The 24,878-nt window shown below is 38.4% G+C and overlaps 1 protein-coding gene across 5 annotated transcripts in view; it reads right to left on the bottom strand.

Annotated features, from left to right (window-relative positions):
* ALCAM (activated leukocyte cell adhesion molecule) overlaps nt 1–24,878 on the bottom strand; it is a 115,493-nt gene that overhangs the window by 53,749 nt on the left and 36,866 nt on the right. Inside the window, exon 1 of one of the 5 annotated variants that reach the window (XM_066175156.1) lies at nt 1,715–1,729. The exons of the other annotated variants lie outside the window; for them this stretch is intronic. The gene's annotated coding sequence lies outside the window, so the exon portion shown is untranslated. Of the gene's footprint in view, nt 1–1,714; nt 1,730–24,878 lie in introns of those variants that run through there. 5 annotated transcript variants of the gene reach the window in all.

The following is a 24,878-nucleotide window of genomic DNA, read 5'->3' on the forward strand; positions in this document are numbered from 1 at the left end:
ATAAATACAAGACAAAAGCACAGGGAGCTTGTAGGCGAGCTCTATCTCATTTTAATTGTCGATACAATTCTGACTGTTTTTGTTAGGGAAAAGTTACCGATGAAAAATATCAACTCCTAATCTTTATGAGCTACTATTTAAATCTCCACCAGGGTGCTAGGGCTCTGCTAAAAATGAGCAATGAAAAAATGGTGATGCTTTATTCATCAGTCCTGCCCTCAGTAGGCATTTAAAGCTGCGGACTCAGAGCTGCCTCTTTTCCATGTCAATGCCCTAAGCGCCTTTGCTTTTTCCCCTCAGCTCTATAAAACTTTGACAGAAAGATGGGGAGGGAGCCCATCTCAAACCATTCTGAGCCAAAGCAGACCGAAACAAAACTTACAATTCCTTCCAAAAAAGATTAAGTATGTTTGATTTGCCCATATTCTAACTCAGAAATCTCTCAGGATAATTTTTCCACTCTTACTGACAATGCTCTTGAGTAAGAAAAGATTTACATTTGAATTTGAAGTGTTAAGGTACTTTTCCTTACAAACTATGGGAACCTGAAGCACAAAGTGTCAATCTGCTAGTCGAGGCAGATGCAGTGATTTTGCTTTTATTTTTGACACTGCAAATAAAAGAGGGACTTTTTAAACACCACTTGAGAGCACACAAGTGATAAGAACAGTCAATCCAGAAGAAATATTCAGAAGAAAAATAGACAAAACCAAGCTACCGTGGGCAAATGATGAAGATTTAACAAAAACTCCAGACTGCTGTCCTTTGGTGTATAGGTCAGACAAATTAAAGTACTGCTTAAACAGCAACGCAGAATTTCTCCTGCTTTATGATTAGGAGCTTCAGCTACTTAGTTTTGTTCATTTGCTTTGGAGGTAACATTTCAAGGCCCAAGCGAGATAGCCTGTGCACTCCTGGTAATTGAAATTATCTACCTGCAGCTCCAAGAAATTAAAAGAAGAACACAGCTGCAGGTGGATTTCCTGGGTACCACAGTCTTGGAGGGTTGACCACTACAAATACATGCAACAGAGCAATTTACAGCATCTTAAATAGTTACACCCTTCACACAACAGCACCTAACTGTGCCAAAAGAAACACTCTGCAAAAGCATGGATGTGATGCCAGTTAAGAGTGAAAGTGGTGGCACCAGGAAATAAAATCAGCTGCATTAACTAACAATGGTGCCAGTTTATTAGTCTTTAAGCATCTTCTGCAAACTGTCTTCTCCCCTCTCCATCCCAGCAGGATTACCTATAGTACAGTTTACGCCACAGACCAGACATGCTATTGAAAGCTGCATTTGTTAATGTCACCTCCCCCTTCAATGTTATAAACCAAGTTTATGCAATTTGGTGTGGAGTGTTCAACCTTGGCCTCCCTTTCCAGCAGAGGGGAGGGAGGGAGAGAGAGGACAGAAAAGCCCTCAATGTCAGCACTTAACTTTCCCCTTTCAAGTCTTCACACCTGCATCTTTAAAAATTACGGGTTTTGAGTGAAAGTCATACTCAAGCCCTTCAAAACCCTTTAAAACAAACCCCCATACTTTCTATGCTTAGAGAGCTTCCATAAATCACACTATTAGAGCTGGACAATGAAAGTGGTTCAAGTCCTGTATCAGGGCACTGAAGATGCCTCGTGAGGTACTTTATCATCTATCTCATCTTAAACATAAATTTATCACACAAACAGAAAATAGTAACAGAATACACACCTACACTGCTTATAAACCTCAGCCTGGTACAAGCCCCTCTAACAGGAGGAAAGCTGCACTGCCTTACAGATGACGAATGCATCTTTGAATTCATGTACTCCTTTTAAGAAAATCACTAAGCTTGTTAAATTTATATATTAAAGAAAAAAACATCAAACCTTTTGGTAATCAATAGACCCCCCCAAAGACAGAGAGCACCTATTTAGTAAAATAATAGCTATCCCAGCTGGTTTTGGCACACCTAGCTGGATACACCTATGCCAGCTGCTGCAGTCAGATGCAATCAAGGACAGATTTTTCACTGTTTTCCATCACAGCCAGAATTGCTATGCTTAGTCACTTATCATAACAGAAACACACACTTAGGAATAATTACTAAAAAACACCTTAGTCTGTACTTTTCACCAGATTTCACTGTGCAGATTAATCAAAGCATAAAACCTAATGATAGGTTAAACCTTGGACTTAGCTGTTTTCAGAAGGACACTTGCTATCTGCTGACACACCTCCTTTCTTGCCTCTTCTGTATTTTTTCTATTCATCTATCAAAGAAACAATCCTATTCTTGCTTTGTGGAAACAGCCACTGGAGAGAAGTGAATCATATTTTAACAAGCAGTCTTTTGGCTCTGTTCTATTCAAAGGAGACACACAATCAGGGTAACACTGGCAATTTTCTTTTCTACCTGACTTCACATTTTAATTTTTGTGAAGAACTCATTTAAGCAGGTGTCTTCAGACCTATGGCTTTTTGATCCTAGGTAAATTTTTGGGTTTTTTAAAATGTCTACACATTTATGCATTAATATTTTACACTAAGAAAAAAAATCCAGTTTTCTGAATAATTCTTTCCTCAGAATTATGGTCCATCACCTTAACTTGTGGTTTGTCTTCCACCGAACACAGAATGCAGCATTTCCTATTTTCATTGTTTGCACAGGACATGCCATCTTTAACAGAGTTTACATTCTTCTGTGATAGCAGTTGCTTTTCAATCAGTGTATAAAATTATTTTCATGAACAACAAGCTTTTCTGCTTAAAAAAAAACAACAACAACACATGAAATAAGTTCTGTAAATGTGAAATTTTGTTAAAACATTCATTATTCCTAGCAAAAAAATAAAAACAAACCCAAAAGGAAGTTCAACTAGAGCTTATTGGCATTACAATGGGTATTTCAGGCCAAATAGTAACACTTTGATAGCTAATAGCTAAATAAAAATATTTCTGATTATACAATTTACACTTGCAGTTTAAAAAGAAGTGCATGTACAATCTTTTTGAAAAATTTATGTTCTAGCTATCAATTTTTTTGAGGGATAACTTTAAAGTTTATATCTGATATGAGCTGGAACTAACACATCTGGTTTTAAAGGTATATCCCAAATAATAAATTCAACATTTCACAGATAAATATGATATATTCCTAGATTTTGAATTATTTAAATACATCAAACAGAGACTTTGTTCCATGGTTACAAAATTTTAGATGACCACTTTCCTGTTAAAAAAACCCAAAAAGCCAAAACAACCAAAAACCTTCAAACTTTAAATTTTGGCACATTTCAGTGCTTATGGACTGGAAATCTAACAGCACTTAGGTATATTCTGTAACTGGTTTTTGCTACTGTTAAAAAAACCCTTTTGTGACCAGGTTATGACTTTTACTCTCCCTGCTACCAGTCTGAAGCAAGAGAAGGGATCCGGTTCACCTCCTCCAATGCACACAGTCTGGCAAGTGGAAATTCTGATTTACTAAGAATTTTACACAGTTCTGCAGAACCCTTTAAACTTTTTTTACACAGTTCTGCAGAACTTCTGCAAATTCTTTGCTCTTTGTAGGCAAAGAATAAGCCTACAAAAATGTTAAATCATTTATCTATTAGGATTCAATCTTTGCATTATTCTTTCACCAACATATTCCTGTAAGAAATCACTGAAGGACAAATAAAATAATATGAAATATTCCAGTTAGCAGATGAAGATGGGACTTTTCACAATATTAAGAAACTGTTATATGAACTCAGCTGAAAAAGAAATTAGATAGAGATCTTACATTTCAGGTTTCTGGAAAGGGGAAGTGGCTTAAATGTAGGGTATGTATGTCCCCACACACCTGTTCATGTCTATGTTCATTCACACCACAAATATGGACAGACTTTACAAAATCTTCTTTTCAATCTCACACCCACATATCACTGAAACATCAAGTAGAAAACAACGAGCCACCCTGCCCCCCCTCCAAGTTAGTGAACTCATTACAATTTCTTGAGACTTTAACCTTCAAGTTCCCTTTAAGTGCATGAAGAGAAGATGAAACACAATGGCTGTGGCTTGGGTTCTGATTTCACCTCTAGCTGCATAAATCACTGAAATTTACAAGTTACTCTAGATTCATACTGGATCAACTAAAATCTGGCTCTACATTTTTAAAGTCATCATGTATATTTTTTTAATCACAGTGGAAAATTTTGTTATGGCCACCAGAACAAAACACTGAAAGCTGATTGTTACAAACCTCTATGTCCTTGCCTCCCTCTCTGCTCAAGCCAGTCAACCAAGACAGCCGTATCTTTCATGCTGAATCTAAATTTATTCTCTTAAACACACCAGTCAGTTTTCATGTAAAGCAGGGTGCAAGACTTTATGTAAACCAAATACCTTAATTTGAATCATTTACTGCTAGGAAAATTATATGTTCTATATCTAGAGTAACAAGCAATAGAAAGCCACAACCAACCTACGAGTATTCGAGAAACGAAGGTCTTTTGGCTAAAGCTCTGAATAAAGAACAAGGACACTTGTATTCTTGTTCTGCCACCAGAAAAAGCAACAACTTTGTACATCAGGCAAAATGCTTTTAAACCTTTAAACCAGCTCTATATAATTTTGTGATGAAATAATAGTATACTGTGTAAAAAAAAAAAAGATTTTGTGAGTATAGTTAAATGATCTAACACCTGACTACTGATATGCAGTTCAGGTTTTCATGAAATATGTAGTTTTAAACTCTGGTAGGTTAAATGCTGAAGGTACATAACAAATGATAACGAACTGTTCTGACAAAAAGGCAAATTACTTGTATTTCATTAACATAAAACCACTACTGTATTTTCTGTATCATTAGAGTTTCAGCACATAAGGCACCATAAAGCCTAACTAGGGCGGCAATTCAAAGTGATAACTTTGCCTTCCTGTGACTAGTTTACCTTTTTTGATTTAAGCACATTCATATCTAACCCAGGTGCTCAGGTGGGCAGATGGAAGTTGGACAGCAGTTCTCCTATCTGACCCTTCCCTCTGATGTATATAATGCATGTAGACAATTGGTTAATGAATGTTGGCTTTATCTACAGATCACAAAACAGGCTGAACCTGTCCTGTAACACCCTTGAAGATCAAAACGAACTCTGAAACAGGCTGGGGTTTCAAACATAGTGCCTACACTTACACCGTAAACGACTTGCTGATGTCCACATCCTTTGGAAGCAAAAGAAACCTTGACAAAAGCCCCACAGTTTTGCCCAAAAGTTTCTCCTGCCTTCAGTTTTATCCAAGCAACTCACAGGACTCCCACTGTTGAGTCTCTTTCAGGCTAACGAATCCTTTGTTTCACAACAAACTCAAAGAGATGGAAGTGATTTTGCTGACCTTTGCCCAAACAGGCCAACACAGAGAGGTTTAAGGCAGAACAGCACAGGAAAAAATGTCAGAGGCCCAGGCCCACCGAGGCACATCGCGTTTTCCCTACCACTTTTTACTGGATTACAGCACATGTGCTCCCTTGGCTGACCTGCATTTCCACTCCAGGGATGGGTGCTACAGGAGTAGCTGCCTCTGAAGTAACCACAAAACCTGCCATTTAATCCAGCTTCTGTGGGCATTGCAAAATAACTCCTCTCAATGCACAGTTAGCATAACAATTCACCATTTTCCACAGAAAAATCTGAAATTGGTCTCATAGTGACACCTTTGTGGGGTTTTGTGACACATCAGCCTTATGTATCTGGGGAATAAACAAACTAAACAAATACAGTAATAACTTTTCAAGTGATTCTTTAAGACATTCCATATGTATTGTAAGTTGAGAGACGAACTTATAAAGTGCTTCTGAGATTCTAACCTCCAGGTTTAATTGCATGAATAAAAAAAAATTGTTATCATTTGGCACCCAACCGTGAAAACAAAACCACCATTTTCTGTTTTGGAAAAACAAAACAGATTTTGCTTTCAGCTTGTTTTTTGTGAAACATGACGTGGGAAGAAGCAGCTTTAAACTGCTGCTTTTAAGTGTCACTTGGAGGCACGGCTACTTAGAAAATGAAACCCATAATACATTGTACTACAAATGCAACTCCAGGTCTCTTGGGTATTAATTGTGTTCTAAACACAATTTAATTTGGCTCTGCTGCCTGTCAGAAAATTGATAAGAGAAAGCAAGACTTTGTAACTTTTCCACTACAGCACCGTGATCAGTCCTTCTAGGAACTTGCTATTCCATGATACTCAAAATCACTGTGTGCAAATACCAGAATTACTCCTTTTCACTTTCTTTTCTATTTTCTGTTCGAAAATCACGTGACAGCAAAAAGCAGTCAGTGAAGAAAGTACTAAAACACACATCTAATCCACTTGATTTTAGAGATATCAGCCTATTTTTATCTGTTATTAAAGATTTGCTGCTCAGATACCACAATTTCTCTCTGCATTTCAAATGCTGGCATTGTTAGGGCTTCTATGACCGTGGCATGAAGAAACCTGAAGTCTCAGCCTGCACTGTACCAGGTGCTGCACATCTCTGGAGGCAGACTGCCACAAACGCTTGCAAAACAAGCAAGGCAGAGGGACAACATGAAAGACAAAATATTTCTTCTTCCACTTCTTCTCCCCACTTCCCTGCCCCCAAAGAAGCTGTGGGAAGTAGGATGCAGTGAGTAGACACTGAAGCACTTTGGAGGTGAGAAGCTGGACCAGGGAGCTGGGAATGCCACTGTGGAACAGGTCACACCTGTGCTCACCAGCAGCCTCAGCTGCACTCAGAAACCTGGAAACCTCTCTTTAAAATGATCTTTATCAAATCCCAGCCTGAAATTGCAGGAGGGGGCAGACCCATCTCTAACAAAGGGCCAGAGACAGGAAACCACCTTCTCCAGTAAGATTAACCCAGGAATTCAATTGTAAATATGCCACTGCTGTGGCACCATGGTTGGCTTCTTTTAACTGGTGAAAAGGCAGCCTGCAGGAGATGAGAGGGGCTAAGAGGTAAGGACAGCTTTCCACCTAGGGACAGCACATTTCACAGGTTCAAGAGATCTTAAAACCTGTTAAGTCCTGGGCTCGAAGCCACAAGCTCTGTGAGCACATAAAGGCCAGCTCTGGAGGAGTCCAGGCAAAACAGACACTAAGAGCAGCTATTTCATGCTTTTCCAGGTTTGGCTTACAAAAATGACATTTCCCTGAAAGTTCTGTTAGCAAATCCCCAAGGATGCTGCTACCAAGGGCTGATGAAAAATGAAGCGTGAGGAAGGAAGCAGAGTCTGCATCTGCTGGTGCAGCATGATCAGCCATAAGCAAGAGATGGACTGTTTGCTTGACAGGTCTGAACACTCACCACTTACACCATAACCTCAGGTTTGACATCAAAAAAAGTGTACAGCTGGTAAAGCTGCTCCTGGACAGTAACATTATTATTTTTAATAAGGAGGAAGAAATAAAAAGTAGCAGGAACCACAGAACAATAAGCCTTAATAAGCGACATATATTTTACTCCAGTTAAAAATTAATAAAGAACATTTTTAATCAGGGTCCTTCTCAAAAATATTAACTCAATCAGAGATATATTTCTGTATGAGCAAGACAGCACAGACATTAACATGAATTTAGAAAGTCAATATTGCTTTTTGGGTGTTCAAAGTGACATATAATGGAGAAATCTGATTTCCTGAATTGCCCCTTAGTCACAGGCTGAGAAGATACCCAACTTGGCACCCCAAGGCCAGGCACACCAATTGCACTGCTCCTTAAGTTTATTATGTCTCCCCATAACATAAGATCGCCCCAAAATTCTGTTATTATGATAAGTGAAATTCTGCAATCCAGTACAAACCTACAATATGCTCTATTCATCATATCAGAATTAATATATTAGGAGATTAAAAAACTCCGACAAATCAAACACCTAATATCCCAAATCTATCCCAACTCAGCAAATTCAGAGCTGCAAGTTGTAAAAGAACCATTTTTTTCTTATTATTTGGCGAGATCTCTGAAGATATCTTACGAGAAGGGCAAACAAAATCCTTCTACGCCTTTAGAAATTTAATTTTTTGAATGAAAACTTTTGAACAAGGATTTGTAATAAGGTATTTAAAATTTAGTTTAACCTTGTCTGTGTATTTCTTCAGTTTTCCTCATGAATTTAGACCCCTCATCTTGGAAAACATGAGAAACAGAGCCAGTTGAAGAGCACAGGCCCTTAGATACATGCCAAACAGACATATGTGCTGTAAATTAAAAGCATGTTCCCCAGATTTTATAAGGTATCATCAGGCAAATCCCCACGTATAACACAAGTTGTTGATAGCTGCAACCCCCCCACACTTCCCTCCCCCTTCTCTTCTTTCCTGTCCAATTGTAAGAAAGCTTAGAGCACCGAGTGTTCCTTCTTTATGTATATAAAATAAAAGTTCAGGATGTAACTCAGCCCACATTTCCCTAGCTAGAAACTAACCTGACTTGGACTCATCTCCATCTGGAAGAAACACGTGACAGGACATTATGGGGGAAAAAACTGCACAGGGGACTCATCACAGACCCAACCCAGGTGCTTTTTCACTAATGCCAGCTCTTCCCACATAATCTCATGGCACTCTAAAAACGGAGTGTTATAAAGGTGAGCTGTGTAAATACATTTTGGTTTTTTTCTGCTGGTAAACACGTGTGAAATCTTCCATGTCACATTAAAAGGTCCAGCAAACAGTTTTTCAATGGAAGAAAGTAATAAATGACTTCTCTACTCTGCTAAGCAGGATACTCTGTCACGTCTCCAGGACCTCCATTAATGCTCCCAGTCCACCTTTGTTTTTCCACTCATTACTTGCAGGCCTAAAATGCAAACAGCACCATGCTCTAAAAAGCTTGCTCCTGCCAAGTACAGAAGCAGAACTCCCAGTTCTTCTGGTGTTCATCACTTATAACTTTGTTTTATATGGTGTTTTTACAGGAGGTGAGAATACAGATCAGCACAGCAGAAAGTTAGCCAAAGATACATCTTTAAGATTAACCTGCTCTGGGTAGATTCGTACCCACCGTGCCCCTGAACATCCTGCAGAATCACAGACTCAAAGTCTGGGTTGAAGGGGGTTTGGAAATCATTCAGTGCAACATTCTGTTTAAAGGTGAGCCCAGATCAGGTTATGGACCTGTCAAGCCAATCCTTAACTATTTACAGTGAAATGCTATGTTTTTATCTAATCCTCTTCAAATTAGGTAGCAAGGGTAAGAAGAACACTCAAATACCACACGGGTGTTGACTTTAATGGAGGCCTTTCATTTTGACAGATTTTCAGATATTAAATTTTCCTTCAAGAAATGATGACTTCTAATACAATTTCAAGACAGAAAGCAAATGCAAAGTTAAAAAGTTGCTCCAAAATCACCCAGTGTCCTCTAGTTCCAATGTCCAAATCATCCAATATCTGCTAGAGTTTTGTAATAACATGGAGATAACAAACAATTAAAATGCAGTTCCAGAGGCTTTACCAAAGAGACCTTGTATTCCAGTTGCCATTTGGTGTAAAACCCAAGACACAATACTGTTTTCCAACTAGAGACAGAAAGAAGCTGGTGAGCTGTTTTGTAATTACGGTGTGACAGTACTAGAATACCGCGTTTGTGTTGGACTTGGGTCTGCCTAAATCTTGCTGATATCAATCAGCTTCAGTGAGTGCTGGATCAGATCCACACCTGAGAATTCAAGCAATTTAATTAAGGCTTTGTCAATCCCAAAGTTTGTTCAAGAAGCATCTTGCCTCTAACTGAAGAGGACAGGTTGTTTTAAACTTGTAAGGCTCTCCCTTGAGGACCACGGCAAACATTTTAGGTCCTTAATCTACAGCTAAGGTTAATCTGTTTTAACAATGTCCTAATCAGCTAAGATGTGCTGGATATTGACGAGAAAGGAAGCAGAACAGAGCCTTGATTAACTGAAGGGCAAATTAAGTCTTCAGCTGAATCCTGGGACACTGGAAAAGAACAGGTGGAAGAAGGAGGAAAATTTTTCTCCTGAAGAATAAGGAAAGATCTGAAACTCTAACTCTCTGTGCAGAAGAGATAACTACAGGAGAGGCATTTGGACAAAGAATTACAATCAATCAAAACTGGAAGGCTCAAAGGGTGCTTCCATTAAGAAACTCAATATCAGATTAAGACCACAGGGAAGAAAGAGCCTCTGAATGTGAGCTTTATTAAAAGGAGTATTTTAAGAAAAAAAGAAGAAGAAGAAATCTGACTTCAAGTTGTGAAAGAAGGCTTCCTGCCTGCCCTGAACTCTGCACCTGATTGCTAAAATAGGTGCTATTTGCCCTTTCAGTAGTCACCTCTGTGGATTTTATCAAAGACTTCTGGTGGGAAACCAGGATCACCACCTACTTGTTAGGAGGAATTACCCCAGTATTGTTAGATATGCCTGGACCACCAGTCTCCAAAACACATCAGCAGCTGCTGAGAGGGCATTTCATCTCTTGAGGCTGTGATTAACTATTCCGAACCTGTTGCTGGGAAGCAAAAGAAGTAAGACTCTGCAGCCAGAACATGATGTCAAGAACTTAACAGCTGATCATCAAAGAAATCATTCTCTAGAACATACTCAGAAAGGACATGAACTGCACCACTACATGTGTATGAGGAAATGTTAAGAAGTAACATTTCTTGTAACATAAACTGCAACCAATAAAGGAAAACACACCACCAAAAGAATTATAAGGAAAAAAATTGCTGATTTACTATTTAAGTAATGTCACTCTACACGGATCTGAAATTTGCTGTTCTTGTTTGTCAAGGTTCCTCTCATAAATATCACTGAAAGAAGCATAACATTGAGGAAAAAAAATACCAGTAAAAAAGGTGAGCAAGCAGAAACAACTGAATAACAAGAGGCTAGACAGAAAAAAAAAATTAACTGATTAATTTTTAACTGAATTGAAAGTGATTCAATACCAAACACCGGCAAAATTAGCATGGCCCCTCAAAATTTTTCACCATGACATTAAAAAAAAATTCCAAAGAACATTGAAAAAAATTAATCCTAATTTCTTCTGACTCTATTAAATCACTAATACTTTGTGGATCTTAAGGTTCCTAATCTGTAGAGAGACTTTTGGTACTATAAGCTATTAAAAAAATCCTTTTTTTTTCTTAGAAAATGATCAAGTCCAGTATCTTTTGTATATCTCTCCAAACTGTGGCTTAGTAAGTAGGGCTTTCTGAATGTTGTTGCCCATATGTCTTAGTGATGTCAAAATCCTCTTTGACATTTAGCATACAAATTAATTTTGATTCATGAACAGTCCTTGAGCTGAGTAAAAAGTTGCTTTTACCAGTATGTGAAGCATATAGAAAACCTACCAAAAAAAAAAAAAAAAAGGAAAAAAAAAAGAAAAAAAAGCAGCTGAATACACAACCACTAACATTCCTGGCTTATCTATTCATGCTGTAAAATTTCCATTTCAGTTCCTCAGCAACTCCCACTTCTCTCCCATTAGACGTAAGTATTATCAGGGCTAAGTATGCTTTTCAAAAATTTGACTGATTTTTTGTATGCTGACATAAAGCTTACCAAGCATTTGTTACTAAAACACAATCCTGAAGTCATAACTCACGGTATTTATCTCACTGTAATTTTTTTTTCCCCCCAAGAGAACCATCTACAGCCATTCTCTGACTCTTAAGAAAAATTAATAAGCAGTAGACTCAGGTAAAAATTGATTTCACCTAACCGCAATCACATTCAGTGTGGGTTTTTATGCCACTTCAGCATCACCTTTGTGCACAGATGAGGGAAAATGGTATTTCTAGGGAACTAACAAAGAATAGTCTTCCTCACAGTGAATCATGCCCTCTTGACTGTGAGCATATGCTGCTTAGACAGCTGACTCAGATGTACACCTGCCCAAGTGGTAAACTCCTGTGATTACTGTACTCAAAACATTTGGGGAAAAAAAAAATTACGGTCAATGGTATTTTTAAGGAAGTTATCAACAGAAGCTGACAGTCAAATATTCTGTGCATAAGCCTGCAACTGTTCCAGCTCTGCCTTGGACAGGAACATTTACAAACTCAAAGCTAACAGAAATCCTCCCTAGAGAGCGGGGATACCCAGCAAATCCAGCTAGCCACTGCTGCAGGTCTCCTCCCTTAGTTAAGTGCCTTTGGACACCTGAGAAGTCCCAACACACAAAATGACAATATAGCAAAATGGAGCCACAAGGACTATTCAGATATTTATTAAGATTTGGTTCATATGGTTGCAAAAAAAAAAAAAAAAAAAAAGGATCCTTATTTCTATCACACTGGTACAAATACTCAGGCTGATTTTGCACTGGTTTGCAAGATGAAATGCTGAATAAGCAGTTTCAGTATTTTACAATTTTTGCAGACAAAAAGTAAAGGTTTTCTAGTCAAAATGCTGACATTAACTTGCTCCAAGCATTACCAATATTTTTAAAGTTATAGAACTAGAAGAAAAAAACAATATTTGCAAAATCATGTAATACATCAGTGTTGATGGCATTACTTTTCACAGAGTGAAAAGTGATGGATTTCTCTCCCCAAAGATGGGAAGATATTTCCCAGACACTGCACACAGAGAGAACACTGCACAGGCATTTAATCTAGTCTCCGGTAATAAAACATTCAAAATGTTTAGAGGATGTAACTGACACCAATGTACCAAACTTTATTTCATAGAGACATTGATATTGAGCAAACTACATATAAAGATTCTCTAGATATCTCAATTAAAAACCTGCAGAATTTTTATAAGATATCACCATTACCATAAATCACCAAGATTTAAAAAAAAACACGCAATGGTTTACGTTCCTTCTTCAAATTAATTTAATAGACTCAATGAATAATAACTAGAATTTGAAACGATTTTCTAGTTAGTAACTACCAAACGAATTCCCTAGTGAACTTTTTTGACCCTTAAAATAAATAAATAAACATATATGAGAAAAAGGCTGTTTATAGTTTTAAGACTGCAACAATTAAGAACTTGTGAGCTGATTTTTCAAGTCTATTCCTGCGACAAAGATAGGATTAACAGACCTTTCTTCTACTTTGTGCTTTCCAACACAAGGAAAAAAAGAGAGGTAGAAAGATACAATAGTTCACAGGAAGGACACAGAGTTTCTGTTTCAAGGGAAGAATCTAAAATTATTCTCATTTGTTTTCAGACAAAATTTATTTAATAATATTTTGTCGAGACTAGCAAGTTTAACATCATAGTTTGATATTTATCTATTTATTTCTAGCTACTATCCCAAGCAGCACAGTGATCCTCCCCATGCTCTCCCCTAAGCATTTTAAGCTGCTATGCCTTACCTTTTACACAGCTGTTGGCTCTTTCTGATTTCATCATGATCTCCCCTTGATGACCTAAACTCACTTTCTGATACACATAATTTTTAAAATTTCCTGGCATTTCTTCTAAATTCTGACTAAAGGAAGTCTTTAGTCAGAATCACTTAGGATGAACTTATCTCCCACAATAATGAAGAGCTGAGGGAACTTGCTTTGAGATATAGCCAATAAACTTCTGGTTTCAAAGTTTAAACCTGCCATCATTGATTATAACAAGTCCTTTTTTGCAGACACGCTCCTAAGCACATTTGTTTTGCCAGTGAGTCAGTATCACTTGAATCCTTTGCACTTTGGGGAGAGATGATGGGGAAAAGGATCCACATTTTTGAGTATCCAGCTACTCTGCCTCCTCAGGATATCGATACTAGATATTTGGATGGATATCTATCTGCTCCACTGAACAGGGAAATTAGCTGGTATCTACTGATCTGGAGGACATGTACAGGGATTTCATTTTCTCACATATCTGCACAGACTTACTGACTGCTGTCACTGTTATCAGTAAATACAGACTTTATTAACCAGCATGTGGCCCTTCACAGGGAACGGTAAATGCTGCCATTTTTTTTCTTTGTGAGATCACAAAAGTAACAAATAGAAATTATTGTTGTGTCCCCTCTACAACCATGGATAACTTATGTGGCACCATGTCTTGCTAATTCTGATGGTAGAGAATAATATTGATGACATACAAATGGATTTAACACATTCTGACCTATGTCTGCAGTTTCTTCCTACAGCAAAGTAAATAACAATTGAGTAGGATTATTTCTAGCATAATCTGTATTACCATGCAAGAATCAGGGTTGGAAAAGAGCAGAGTTGGTGCAGATTATATCAACATATTGTACTAAAGTTCTCTGGACATTCCATTCTTTCCTAAATCTTTGCAGTCATTTTGTGAGAATTGTACGTAAGCCAAGGGCAAACAAATCCTTGTTACAACCCATGTTTTACATCCCTTCTGCAGTCAGTATGAAAGCTGCCTTTGTAAGGTACATGACAACAGGCTGTAAAGGTTTAGTGGTGTGACTTTACCCTGGATTGCTTCCATTGCCATATTCAGACTCTAAATTCAGGAGATGAGGTGTAGCAATAACAGCAGTGTCTCCCAGAAGGGTTAGATGCACAAAGAGGAACTGGCTTTTTCTTCCATGCTTTGGGCAAATCTCTTGCATACAGAACAGAAGATCATCACAAAGGCTGACAGGCGGGGATACAGTGGGTTTGAATAGGATTTTATTTTTGTTGTACAGGTAAGTGTTTTAAGTCAATTCTATATGGCCATTAAAATGAAACATTTTATTTCAAACTTGAGATAACATGCTTTTGAACATAAAATGAGAGTCAACACACCAGGGGCTATCTCTCCCACTCCCCGCCCTTCAATTCCAGTACCATGGGAAATGCTAAAGGAAATCAGAGGAGGGAAGAGACAGTGCTCTACAGAGACTTGGGACACAGCTGTCTTCTCATGTGGTAAGAACTCTGGACTAAAAGTCATCTAAATGTATGGAGTAACTTAAAAAACATAATTTGGGGGTGCTTTTAAATGTATTGGTCACTCTCTCAGAGATGCCAAAAAAGCCAGTTAAGAGTGCATACTTATGGGCTAACCAACAGGAATTACTTTTCTCCTGCAGGACAACCTAAATGATCAATGCTCCAAGAGCAGCTGTCAGAAAGCCCTGAAGGTCTCCTGCTGGTGAACTTCAAAAGCATAACTAATCCTGCCTGTCTCTGGCAGGAAATACTCACCCTCCCAGCTCTACTGGGGAGGAGATAAAGGAAAAGCTTTAGGTCACAGAAGCATCAAGTGCTTCAGCAGGGACTGAATAGCATACTGATTTACCTGCTATCTCTTCTCTTCAGAGGATCCCAGGCCATACTTCCTCATCATAGAGGAAGAAACTCATATAGTTTCCAAGATTAGAGTGGGAAAGGCAAGAAAAATCCAAACAGATCTGGTCACATTCTCTCTTTCTCCTGCACTTTGCCCTTCACTAGCAACAAACTACACACTCTGAACAAAATGAAAGTCACTAAGTTTTCTGTGGATGTCTCTGTTCCACCCACCAAAAGCACATACATACATTCAAAGCAGAGGACAAGGCCAGAGGTCTCACCTGATCTAGAAACTGTCTCTGGAGAGATTCATCTTAATTAATTACATCCTGCTTTATAAATCCAGCAGACAACGTAACACATGTGCTACACGGCTTTCAACAATGCTGGAGAAAATGAAGTAGCTGACAGAGGGGAAAAAAATTGCCTTTTCAACCTTTTGCCATTTGAAATTAATTGCAAAACATGTATCAGTGTAGTGTAAAAAGGCTGAAGTCAATACAAAAATTTGCAAACGCAAGGACCCTCGTGTGTTTGATATATACTTAATAAGGATTTTATTTTTAAATAGCCAAGAATTTTTTTAAATTAACAAGTTTACTGGTAATTTTGCTACACCTACATAAGCTACCTAGAAAAAGCAGTATTACCATTTCTGTTTTTCAAGCACAAAAGCTGAACAAAATAAAAAGAGAAAAATCAACTGTTTAACACAGATTTGAGCTTAGAGAGCCTGGAGTTCATATCCAGCAGAGTAATGAACTTGACAACCTAACATGGCACACTAAAAGGTTGCATCAGCCCCCATTTCAAGGTGGTTAGGTGCAGGGTCGGCAGCCTGAGAGATACCTCAGGTCACTGATCTGACATCAGTGGGAAGAGCAAGCAGGAAGGGAGGTGCAGCTGAAGGACCTTGTGGATGCCAGGCTCTGCACCAAAAGGACACAGCCCAGGCACCCCCAGCTCTTCCCATTTCCAAAGTAGCTGGAAGAGGCATGCAAACGGTGACTCTCTAAGTAATTAGCAAAAGCTAAGTGCTAAGGAAGTTACTTCACAGACTGACATTTTTAAGGTGAAGATAATGGGACCTGACCACTCTGTATTAGTTTCAGCAGTTATCAGGTTCTTTAACTTCATACTCTGCTTCAAATAGAGTAAGTCATTCATTGCTTTCTAAATGGGCCTAATTAGTCAGCCCACAGTGTGTGAAACTTCATTTCAAAATGAAAAAGTGACATCCCAGAATATTTAGTTAACCTAAGTTAACTAATCACATACTGCCCAGATTAAAGGCCAAGAACTTGAGAACACAGCTTACATATTCATGATAAACTACAGATCTCTGAAAGCAAGGCTGGTGGAAGACTCTGGACAATACATGCCCATAAATCCATTTATGGTGCCAAATTAGTTTTCCAATTTACACTGCAGAGTTCTCAGGAAATCTTGCTCCAGTTGTTCAAAATCATCCTGATCCAGTTTGAGCAGATGTTTAACAATGAAGTAAAACACTTGGTGCCTTTATTTTGATGTTGAATTCAGATAAGAGTGAGATAAAGCAACTGAAATACATAATTTCTTCAAACACCCCTGAACAATAAGGTTAAAATACTGGCATATTTAGAGAACTCTGAGTACTATTGTCTTTAGTGATTATATATCTAATTGCAATTGTCATCAGCTTCTCAGGAAGATTGTAAAATAACAAAAGTTACAGGAGTGGAAATTGAACAACTGAAAAACTACAGATTTGTAAATAAAATTTGTAAAGCTTTCTAGCAAACAGATTTTTAAGCTATGCCCTCTAAATAATTGTTGCCCTGAGACATAAGGTCCAAGCACAGAAGTATCTGGTCATGAACTCACAGGGCAAAAAAACCCCAAACAAACAAAAAAAAAACCCACCCAACCAACCAAACAAAAAAACCCCCAAAAAACCCAGCAAGGAAACAGGCACTTCAGAACACTTTTTTTTTTTCCCCTTAGAAGGCCAAAGTACATAATACCTGCCAACATAATTGCTTGTTTCAATAAAAAATACTTACATTATCTATTTTTCAGTGAAAGTAAAGGTTTTTACAGATCCCTGCAGACTAAATTTATCAAAAGGCATGTATGATTTTCTTTATGTTGATGCTTCCATGCAATATTGTTGGAGTGAGATACAAAGAACTCATTGCTGGCTAGGAGCGACATCACAGCTACACATCCATATATAAAACAGAGGGCACACTGAGCAAAGATCAACAATTCAGAGTGTTTTCCTGATGAAACACAACTACTCTTACCAAAGTATACACAGCATGCATGACTTCTCCACCTTGTCTGCTTTAAATGATTCAAGTGACCTGGCCTAAGTCACTCCTTTGAAAAATGCACAATTGAGAAATGGTTCTTAGTAAATGGGGTGGGGGAACGCTGAATGGGAAGTTTCAGTGCTCTGCATGCATCATTCATACTAAACTGCCTTTTTATAAAAGTGGACTTGTCTGTATTTGAGAATTCAAGAGTCACATTACAGGTCTGCATAGAGACCCTTGGAGGTTTGGTTACAAAAGCCAGACATGGTATTGTGTGTTCCCTGATGACAAGAAGTCAGCAGAGCCCATTACATCACTTCAAAGTGGTAAAGCAAATGCAGGAAAACCCCTGAAGTGATCTGATAAATGATTTTGCTAGTAAGTTTGGCACCAGTGTGTCTGCTATCTAATACTTATGATATACAGCCTACCAAGTACATGGTATTAGATTCCTGCTATTTTGTGTCAACAAGAAATGTATGCTGTGACAAAGGTCTTTGTAGTAAAGTATGGGAGGAGAGAAAAGTCAGAGAGGGAACACAATACATTTCCCAAATAAGTAAGGAAATCAATGAATTGTGCTAGGATTGACCATTGCTAACAAGCTACCATTAGGGAGAGAACCTCACAATTCAGACCAACTCCAAGCATATCACATTTCACTACTAATACCTAGTTTTCAAACACAGTTCGCTGTTGGACAAGTCCCCTAAGCAGGGTATCAAAAGATCTTTTTCTTCTCTTATGATACATTTCAAGCAATCTTCAGGTAGATCCACTATCAAGGCCATGAACGAAGAAGGGAAGCAAAGCAAGGTCAGGGAAGCAAATAATCCAGAGAGTGACCTATTTCACAGAATCATCACAGAGTAATTCAAGTTAAATCCCAGGAGGATCAAGGAGGTCCCCGGATCCCAGGAGGTCTCTAGTCCAGCTCCTCTGCTCAACCAGAGTCAGCCATAAGACTGCATGAGGCTCCTCAAGGCCTTATGTGGGCAGTTCACAGAATCATAAAAGCCCTTCCTCTATGGCAAACTCCTCACCACAACTGCTCCAGTTTACCCACATTTATCTTTTACCTACAGGCCCAAAATCAGGTGCAGCATTCCCGATGTGATCTAGGAGTACCAGTTAAAGGGAGTAGCTGCTTCACTTGACCTGGTGCTATTCTCCTGGTAGTGCAGCCCCAGACACCATCTGCTGTCTGCTTCAAGGGCACGCTGCCAGCTTGTGGGCAGTCCACCTGTTGAGACCTCTGGGAGATCCCAGTGAAAACTCAGGAAAAGAAGGTCCTGCAGACTTGGTCTTATTTGTTTGTGACCAGTGACTCAATCTGTCCTGTTCAGTAACAGGCCAGCATTTTCCTTGCTTATTCTTTTACTGCCCAGCCAGTGGTAGAAGGTTACCTTGTTGTCCTCAATGTTCCTTTCCACTTTCAACTCCAGGAGAGCTTTGGCTTACCTAACAGAATCACTGTGTTCCATGGCAACAATTCTGAATCCTTCCTTCGCAGCCTGCTGCTGCTTCCACCTCTCCAGTATTGCCCACTCAAAATGAAGTTCACTTCTGATCTGCCTACTTTTTTGCTGATTAACAGGCAGAATGCTTAAAGGAAGGAAGGAAAATATCAGCATGAAGAACTTGCCAGGGACCTTGAAATCTCCTCACAATCTTGAGCTCCATCATTTCATGGTTGCTTCAGCCATTGATTACACCACCATTTTTTACTTGTTCATGAGCTACAGATTAAGAAAATATTACCCCTAGTTGGTCCATTAGTGTAAGTGTTAACAAAAAAAAAAAAGTAATTCTAAGTCCACTTCAATATCAATTTTATAATTTTAAGGTACTAAGTCTGGATTCTGTGAAAAAAAATGTATTTAAACTGCCTCTAGACTTTGAAGTTTCTTAGTACTCGAATGATTTGGTTTACTTACTTGCTCAGTCATAAACTTGGGACAGTAAGAATTCAGATACAGAGTTGCATTTGATAGCAGTGGTCACTGTGCCCAGACTTATAGCAGTAATAAGCCTTTCAGTGTCTGGAGATTATTCTAACTATTAGAAAGATAATGTAATATGAACTTCCAGGCTAAGAAATAGATTGGTATTGAAGCTTATGGCAAAGCACAGAAAAATAAAGCTTGAGTTGAAAAATACTCTCATCAGTATGTTAGCTCTTTTCACTTAGTTTATCTAAAGCAACCAGACGCGTGCAATGAATAAAAATGTCTACTTTGCAGCATTTCAGCCAGTATTAGAAAAATATATACTTGAGGACACAAATATTGGCAGAGGGAATCCTCTGCCTGAATTTGGATATATGGTAGTTTTGTAGGTCATGCTAAACTTCAAAGAACAAATATAAAAATTGTCCAATTCTTCTTTTTAATAAACAGCACTTTTGAATGAGAAAGGCTAAAGAAGACTATTTCTTTCACAGTTAAAGTACTCTATAAACACTTTTACTATTAGCAAAAGGCTCTTCCCCACCCCCACGTCTAGACAGCAGTTTTTTGTGGGATAGAGACCAAGCAGCTCAACTTAACTGTCAGGCAGAAGAAGCAACATCAGTCTTTTATAGCAGTGTCATCCTTGATACTTTTTTTGGATGAGGCTTCCATTTAACATATTCAGCTGTATCTGATGTAGATGACTGTCTGCTGGGACGAAGACAGATGACCCTTCTATATTACCCTGTACAGGAGTTGCATTGATTTTGCAATACCACCTAGTCACTGTTTCAGTTCACGGTCTGGCATTTTTGTCAGTACTGGCAGTTATTTCTCATTCTCCTTCTGTGAAGAATCCCCATCTATCATCCTCTGGATGAAAGCCACAATAGGTTTTGCTCATCTACAATAAACACTGTCATATACGAAGCCTGATGTCCTATCGAAACAGAGCTTATGTAAACATGGTGATCTGTGTACGTGTCCATCCATCAGCTGAGCCCTAATTACTTTGGCCTGAGAATATCTTGGAGTTGATACACAAGCCTCAAGCCTCTTCAGTACTTACAATTTTCTCATTTAACAGAGATAAGGGCTATAAGGAAGCCTTTATTTAATTTAATTTCTTCCCCTTCAGAGAAACTAACTCATATGGCTGATTCTCCTGGGATGTGGGTCAGGGCTATCACGGATATGACCTCAAGGTTTCAGGAGTTTGGGAAGGCAGAAAGGAGGCATGAGATTGGCAATACAATGCTGTTTGGAAAGAGACTTTCTTCTGTCTGCAGATGAATGAACACATTGACTTGGTAATACATGTTAACCAGTATATTCTAACCATCAAGGTCAAGATGAACAGTAGCAAGTCCTGAGCCCTTTCTGGGAAAGATTGCCCTTGACAAATATAATCAGAATTTTTTTTTTTTTTTTACGAGAGCTCTGTGCACAGGAGATGTGGTATTTATTTAGCATATCTGTAAGTTAATTCCACCTGATCCATTTTCTCAAAGATTTCATTGATCCACGCTCTTGCAATCCCACACCAATCTGTGTGTCCACGTGGTCTGGCCAACACACTTTGTGTGCAACACTGTGATTTCAATGCAACATCCTGTGTTATCATTCTCACGTAAACAGTTGAGGTAACACTTTTTATGGCAAACTGTCTTTTGCTTCAAAGTGTTGCTGACTTCAGCCTTCATAAATCTTGGGACAGGTTGCTGTTTGCTGGCCATTTCTCCTTGTTTGTTTGAAATATGTTTGTTTTTCCCTCATGAGATCACAGGAAGAAAAAAATCATATAGATTATATTCTGCAGCCTTGTTGTCATCATCCTGTCGCCAGCAGAATATACTGTTTTCTGAGTATTCATCTATGTTGAGGTCTTAGCAGAGGACAAGCCTTCTGGTCTCAACACAAACCATATGTTCTTCAATGTTACTACTAGGAATGGTGTCCTGGGAGTACTTGTGTCTCAAACTACACAAACTGTGTCTGCTGTTAGCAAGACAGGCTGTTCTTACAGTCCTCATCCTGCACTTTCTTTTGGTGCTCTCACAGAAACACAACAAATATAGACAGCTCTTCCACTGGTACATCGTTCATATAATCTTCATAAATGTAACTAAATTCAAAGTATTAAGACTGAAAAGTATAATTTTCCTTCCAAGTTCACATAACTGTTACAAATAACAAAGACTTGCCACTGTTAAAATCAGTGTTTGTTACACTCATGTTATTTTGAGGGTCTGAATAACATTGTAGGTGAGCCAAGGCTTAACTTTGACAAATAGCTTCTCTGTAAAATCCCAGAACAAGAACCTGCCTCTTCATGCTCTCCTGAACACCTGCAGAAGAACTTCAAAATCTCCTCCCATCCTTGGAAGTGTTCAAGGGATGATTCTTTGAGCAGCAAGTCTCCTGGAAGGTGTCCCTGCCCACATCAAGGGTTTGGAACGGGATGATCTTTAAGGTCCCTTCCAACCCAAACCATTTTGAGTCTGTTGATCCAAATAGAGCCAAATATTGATCCAAATAATATCCAAAATGCATCAGTACCTGTGTTTATGTTATTATCTGCAGTGCCAAGATGAAACCCCTCCATGCTTACTTGACCTGCAGGTAGCTTTTCTGTGTTTAGGAAAGGTAAAAATCAGTCCTCTCATTGTCCTTCTTAATGAAATACACAACTATTATAACATAGCTGTATTGGTACTTAAACATGTCATTATCAGTACACTTGAAAAGAATTATGATAATGGTTAAGGCACAAAAACTTCCCAGCATTTAAATGACACATTGTTTCCATGTTTCTCATTCAGTGTTAACAACTGCCTATAGAAATTGTACCTAGACCCTGAAAAGCTGATTAGTTCAATTAAGCTAATAAAAAAAAAGCATATCTCAACCTTCACTTGACATTAACAAAAGTGTTTACATGGCACAGCTCCTGGCTTTCCAAGCCAGCAGAGCCTCTGCAATACAACTGATTAATTAAAGAGCACTGCGAAGTTAACACTGAAGGTTACTGATTAATTGTATGTTAGAGCTGCCTAATCAAGTACCCAAGGCAATAAACAAATACAAAGATATATTACACACTGATTAACACAATTATTTATAGTTCTACTTTTAACTGGTTGCCTGCCATACAGCTGTCTTTAACCCGAATAAACACTGGGGAGGGTGATCAGGATCACTTACTATATTTCCCAGATGGCTATTAAGGCTGTTTTCCCTGGAAGTGAAACATATGATTATAAATCCTACTTCATGCATGGCCATCATACAGGCATACACGCTGAACGAGCAGCCACACCACAATTGTTTATCATGTATTTCTGAGTGCTACTGGTTGCTATGCATGTCTCCAAGGGCTGAAATTCAGCATTGCAAACAGCTGCTAACCACCATTAAGAGAAAGAAAGCAAGCTACTTTAAATACTACAGCCCTATTTGAGGACAAGATTTACACCTAGAGATGATCAACAGCTCTTTCTCCTATTCGCATTTCTCAGATCTAATGGCAAATTTCTCATTTCAGAGATCTTTGCTTCTATGTATGAATTCCCAAACCCAGACTGCAATACTTCTCCATCTTGTAAGGCCATTTTCATGGCCTCCTCTAAATCTATCATGTAACTCATTTCTCCATATCAAGAGATGAATACAAAAATGTGTCCTCACTCCACAGTTCCTGTGTTATCCATACATAACACAAAATAAAACATTTTCTTGCAAGCACTGGAACAAGTTTATTCACTGTTAGGGAGGTCTTTTGAAGGAAAAGCTGCAGGAAGGATTCTAAAAGAAGGAAACTCTAGAATGATTCTTCTACCCCCAAATCAAGGAAAACAACTTTGCCCCCTGCAGAAATGTCATTAGTTTTCCTCCCAGATATGTCAATTCTGTCTGATTAATACCATGAAGTCAATGAACAGACTCTGCCTCTTTTGAGTTCACCATCCACCTCTCTCCTCCTCTGAAGAAGAAGAAGAAAAAGAGTAATAATGAAAGAAAAAAGCTTTGCCTCACAGAAGGCAACAATTACTGAGCAAGTCATTACCTGGTACTTTCCCCAGAACTTTCACTGTGCCATACAAAGTTTTACTAGCCACTTTAATGGGCAGAGCCCTTTGTTAGCCTGTTCTTAATATAGTCAGCACAGCAGTCTAAGTACAAATGTTTATTCTTGTCCTGTAGCACACTTTTGTTATAAGGTCCTTATACCTATCCAATATGACCACAATCAAATCTGCCATTAAATTACTTCTCAGCTATGAGGGAGGCAGTTCAAAATTTCCTTCTGAATATAAATAGCCCCATTTCCCATCTATATTACACTAGTTTTAAAGTACTTTCTACCACAAGACTGGTGTAAGGTAAGAGACTTGAGCACATTGTGCCAGCTAATCCCAGCTACCTACACACATTTGACTGCTTGCAACAAGATCCACAGCCAATCACGAATTTCCCTTTTTCCATCAAGTTGGTGTGCATGAGATCTGACAGCTCCAGCACACTCATCTTCCTCCATCCTCAGATAACTACTCCTTGAAGCTGTTCAGTGGAGATGAAAGTATAATAGCCTCAGAAAGGGTTGAGCAGCACGATATAAAAGAGAAGGCCAAAAGCTGATTGATGCCACCACTGAATATTGTAATATTAAGACTCAGTCAATTTACATTGTTAAAAGCCACAATTTTCAAACTAGTACTATCAATTTTTTCTATGTTAAAATTACCATTAGAATTTCTCTTTCACATTTTTATGTTTTGGTTTTTTTTTTGAAATCTGGTTGCAATTACAGTCAATCAAGAACAAACAAACCCATCCCTTATCTCCTGAATTATGGATTCTGTGACATAAGTGTAAATTATGCATTCAAAAATCTGTCTGTCCTTGCTTACAAAAGTGGTTAATTATATAACATTTGAGAGTTGCTTTTTGGAAGGCTAATTTTCATAAGAATCTTTAAATGTACAATAGGTTTGTTGTTTTTTTTTCCTTTAGAAACAATTTTCACCCAGCAGAAAAGAACAGCAGGAACGTCTTAAGAATACTGAGCTTCATTCATGTGTTTACCAACCCTGTAAATACTAACCTCATGCTCATGTACCAACAACAATTCTCCAGTCAGGAACTCTCAAACCCACCAGTTGACCCCTGTAAACACAGATCTCTCCAGCATCCTGGGCTCCCAAATGTTAAATGACAGAGTTTGTCCCCTCATGAACTTTTAGATTAAACTCGAATCTGAACCACCTGGTCTGCATGTGCTACACATACAAGCAACATGTTAAAGCAGGCACTGGACCTTCAGTAACTGTTATCATACAATGAATAAAACATATTTAATTAACAAACAGGCAGGCAACAGCTGCTTGTGAAAGCTGTTGAGTGCCTATCACTCTTACAACAGAA

Source organism: Chamaea fasciata, unplaced genomic scaffold (genome assembly GCF_029207755.1).
Source record: "Chamaea fasciata isolate MVZ Bird 193981 ecotype frontalis unplaced genomic scaffold, bChaFas1.0.hap1 SCAF_2, whole genome shotgun sequence".
Lineage (NCBI taxonomy): Eukaryota > Metazoa > Chordata > Aves > Passeriformes > Sylviidae > Chamaea > Chamaea fasciata.